Source organism: Otolemur garnettii, unplaced genomic scaffold (genome assembly GCF_000181295.1).
Source record: "Otolemur garnettii isolate 467f Iridium unplaced genomic scaffold, OtoGar3 scaffold00032, whole genome shotgun sequence".
In the NCBI taxonomy this organism is placed as follows: Eukaryota; Metazoa; Chordata; class Mammalia; order Primates; family Galagidae; genus Otolemur; species Otolemur garnettii.
In genome coordinates this window covers 1,632,448-1,637,546 of record NW_003852427.1, presented here as the reverse complement: position 1 = coordinate 1,637,546, position 5,099 = coordinate 1,632,448, and positions in this window count along the sequence as shown.

Sequence of the window (5,099 nt, the reverse complement as noted above, 5' to 3'; positions counted from 1 at the left end):
TCATTGTTGTCTGGCGGGTCCGGGCTGGGGATTCGAACCCGCCACCTTAGGTGTACGTGGCTGGCGCCCTAGCCGGTTGAGCCATAGGCGCCGAGCCCAGTAATCAATTCTAATAAGACACATTAGTTATAAAAACAGGTATTTAGGCTTGGCGCCTGTAGTGCAGTGATTACAGTGCCAGCCACATACATTGAGGCTGACAGGTTTGAACCTGGCCCGGGGCAGGCCAATTAAACAACAATGACAACTGCAACAAAAAATAGCTGGGTGTTGTAGCAGGTGCCTGTAGTCCCAGCTACTTGGGAGGCTGGAGAATCACTTAAGCCCAAGAGTTTGAGGTTGCTGTGAGCTGTGATGCTACCAAGGGTGACATAGTAAGACCCTGTCTCAATAAATAAATAAATAAATAAATAAAATATACAAGATGAGCTTGGGGCATCTGTAGCGCCAGAAAGAAAGAAAGTACTCAAAACCAAGATAAATCAAAACACACAATGGGTACATGGAAACGGACACTTGAGTACACAAAGCTGCAACAATTTGAGCAACAAAATAAAGTAACACTGGATTGTAACCCAAAGGGTTACACAGGTAGTCCCTGGGTTATGAATGATATATGTTCCTGACAAGGTCTTTAGGTTGGATTTGTATGTATGTAACTTGGATCCTTGATGAATAAAGTGCATATATAGTAATAATAATAATACTATAATGGCTCATATATGGTAATAATAATATAGTATAATAATAATACCCTTGTTCTGTAATAATAAGTTACAGAAACTATTGTGTTCTTTCTTTTAATTCAAACGAACAAAACATTAAAACAAAGTCATACAAAAAGTTTATATAAGAGATAGGAGAAATTTCAAAATGGAATATTTAAGTTTAACACCTAATGTTACATCAACACTAGGCTAATAAGAATGCAATGCTTACTTTTGATCTCTTAACCAAATCTATAACTTTTCCATTTCAATAATTAATCCACTATACTGCTTAGTAATAATTGATGCTTTCATTGGAGATCTGCGAGACCCCTTCCCAGTGCTTTCCCAGTGAATGATGGTCTTTCCCAATGCTTACTTCTACTTCTTTTGTTGTTGTTGCAGCTTTTGGCTGGGGCCAGGTTTGAACCCACCACCTCTGGTATATGGGGCCAGCACCTTACTCCTTGAGCTACAGGCACCACCCTCTATTTCCTTTTTTTTTTTGAGACGGAGCCTCAAGCTGTCCCCCTGGATAGAGTGCTATGGCTTCACTGTTCACAGCAACCTCCAACTCCTGGGCTCAAGTGAGTCTCCTGCCTCAGCCTCCCAAGTAGCTGGGACCACAGGCGTCCACCACAACGCCCGACTATTTTTTGGTTACAGCCATTATTGTTGTTTGGCAGGCCCAGGCTGGATTTGAACCCGCCACCTTAGGTGTATGTGGCTGGCACCTTAGCCGCTTGAGCCACAGGCGCCGAGCCCTTTTTTTTTTTTTTTATAATAAGACAGAGTCTCACTCTATCATGCTAGGTAGAGTGCCATGGTATCAGCAACCTCAAACTCTTGGGTTGAAGCAATTCTCTTGCCTCAGCCTTTGGAGTAGCTAGGACTACAGGCACTCACCACAACACCTGGCTAGTTTTCTTATTTTTCTTTGAGTAGAGACAGGGTCTTGGTCTTGCTCAGGCTGGTTTTGAACTGTTGAGCTCAAGCAATCCTCCCAAAGTGCTAGGATTACAGGCATGAGCCACAGTGCCTGGCTTATTTCTACTTTCATTTCCATATAATCACCTTTCTCTTTGCTGAAGGCTCACCTGGACTTGCAGTGGACTTTTGCTTTGGAGGCATGGTCATAAGGATAAACATAGACTCAAAATCAAATAAAAAAATTAGGATGAAAGTGATGCTATTTGTAAACAACCATATAAACAATGAGATTAGCCATTAGCACAAAAATGCTGCACCAAGGATCTGGTTATGCTATGCAGATTTGTTTACATGTACAGAGAAACTACTCCCTGAATTACTAATCTAATTATTTAACTATAAATTATCTTTATGGGGAGCCTTGGGAGCCCATTTGTAAGTATGACCGTAAGACAGGTTGTCTATAATTTCAGGACTGCCTATGTGTGTCATGTCTGTGACTCCATAATGATATAAACGTATGATTGAACAAATAAATTAGTGGGATGGAATAGGTAAATCTCCCATGCAGAAGAATTTCCAGTAATTTTTGTAGATATTCCATCCTCAAGGGAGAGGGTGCATAAATCTGTATTCCTTAATAGGTGGAAAAAGAGGAAAAAGAGTAACTTTATAGTGGAGACATCTAACACTACCTCAGTCAGATGATCAAAGTTAACATCAGTAGTGATAGGCCATGTTGATAGCATGTAACTTTGATACGATATGATGAAAATGGCTTTACCTGTGTCTTCTTCCCCAAACCATTATCCCCAGTCTAATCATGAGAAAAACATCAGACAACTCCCAATTGAGAGACGTTTTGCAAAATATCCTACTAGTACTTCTCAGAATTGTCAATGCCAGTCCTGATGGCTCATGCTGTACCCAGCACTCTGGAAGGCCAACAGTGGTGGATTGCTCAAGCTCAGGAGTTCAAGACCAGCCTGAGCAAGAGTGAGACCTTGTCTTACTAAAAATAGAAAAAACTAGCCAGGTGTTGTGGTAGATGACTGCAACCCCAGGTACTTGGGAGGCTGAGGCAAGAGAATTTCTTGAGCCCAAGAGTTTGAGGTTGCTGTGATCTGACACCACAGCACTCTACCCAGGGTAACAGACTGAGACTCTGTCTCAGAAAAAAAAAAAAGAAAAAAGAAAAAAGTTGTCAAGGTCATCAAAAATAAGGAAAGTCTGACAAACAGTAACAGCCAAGAAGAATCTAAGGAGATGAGATGACTCAATGTAATATTACGTCCTGTATGAGTTTCTGGAACAGAAAAAAGATATTGGGTAAAAATTAAGAAAATCTGAAAGCACGTGCTTGAGTTAATAATAATTTATCAATATTGGTTTATTAATTATGACAAATTTGGCATACTAATATAAAATGTTAATAATAGGACAAATTTGCCAGGCACTCACTCCTGTAATGCCAACAACTTGGGAAGCTGAGACAGGAGGATTGGTTGAGACCAGGAATTTGGGACCAGCCTGGGAAGCACAGCATGACCATCTTTCTACAAAAAATAGAAAAATTAATCTGGCATAGTGGCACATACCTGTAGTCCCAGCCACTCAAGAGGCTAAAGCAGGAAGATCACTTGCCCCCATAAGTTCAAGGCTACAGTGAGCCATGATCAGGCCACTGTACCCTAACCTGGGTGACAGAACAAGACCCTATCTCTAAAAAATATGTAAATAAATAATAGGGGAAATTGTTTGGGGGATATATGAGGATTCTTTATATTCACAATTTTTCTATAAATCTAAAACTATTCTAAATGAAAAGTTTAAGAAAAAAAGCCAGCTACTTAGTAGAGAATGATTGATTAGGCCCAGATTAAGAACAGAACTTTTCAAAGTTGGACTTCCTAGCCTACAAAAATGGAGTTGGCTATTAGCATAGATTCATTCAGGTGTGGTGGCTCATGCCTATAATCCTAGCACTCTAGGAGGCTGAGGTAGGTGGATTGCTTGACCTCAGGAGTTCGAGACCAGCCTGGGCTAGAACAAGACCCTGTCTCTGCTAATAATAGAAAAACTAGCTGGGCTTTGTGGTGGATACCTGTAGTCAAAGGGATTGCTCAAGGGATTCCCCTGCCTCAGCCTCCCTAGTAGCTGGGACTACAGGCACCCACCACAATGCCCGGCTATTTTGAGGCAAAGGGATTGCTCAAGCACAAGAGTTTGAGGTTGCTATGAGCTATGACACCATGGCACTCTACCCAGGGTGACAGAGTGAGACTCTATCTAAAAAAAATATTGATGGAGACTAAAAGTATAAAGAGTAAAAGATAGTTAATAATCACAAAATAGTTAATAGGTGTGTGTATACCCAACTACATAAGCATGTACCCAAAGTATCCATACTGTACATAGAGACGGGGCAGCTGAATGGGTGACAAAAACCACCTCCCAAGTTTCACCTTCCACTCACTAATTGTGGAGTTGAGAAGGGGTCATTACTTTCAGGTAAGATGGTGTTTCTTATACTTGAGTTGTCTACAGATGGATTCCTTTTAAAGGAAAAGAGTCACGTGATCAATAAAATGTCTCAAATACAATTCTCCTCGTAGGCCAAGCATCAGATCGCTATCAGCAGCACTGCTCTCCGGAGACCTGCCTGAAATTAATAACTGCCTTCTGTTACTTAACTCACCAGAAATCTAAGTATATACCTGGTGACCTATAACAGAAAATTTAGGTTAAGAGACAAGTCTTTCAGTTTTGAATTATCACTGCAAGAGTTGGGTCTTTAGGATAGGTAAGATATTGTTTTTGAAATGAAAATTCATTTAAATTTATCTTGTCACTGGCAAAAATCTGACAAAATATCCTTGGATGTCCCAGTAAAGAAGCATCCCATTGAGTCATCAAACCTGTGAGAGAAAAAGAGCATAATTGTGGGGAGTCCTAGGATGACAGCTATGTAGGAGCCCAGGAGTAGCCAGTTCAGAAGTGGGCTATAGGAGGCAGGTCTTCCAGGAGAGCAGTGCTGCTGATCGGAATCTGTTGCTTGGCCTATGAGGAGAATTGTATTTGAGACATTTTGTTGATCACTTGAAACATTTGAGAAGAATTGGCAGTAGGTACACAGCAAATAAAAAAGGCAGTTATTAATTTCAGGGAAAAAAATTGTATAGGAGAGGAAAGGTATTTACAGCATACAGTCTGGTTCAATAATAAACAATCTTTACTTAGTCATAATAATAATATAAACATTGTGGGTGGTGCCTGTTGCTCAGTGGGTAAGGCGCTGGCCTCATAAACCAAGGTTGGGGGGTTCAAACCCAGCCCCAGCCAAACTGCAACAAAAAAATAGCCAGTGTTATGGTGGGCGCCTGTAGTCCCAGCTACTTGGGAGGCTGAGGCAAGAGAATTGCTTAAGCCCAAGAGTTTGAGGTTGCTGTGAGCTGTGATGCC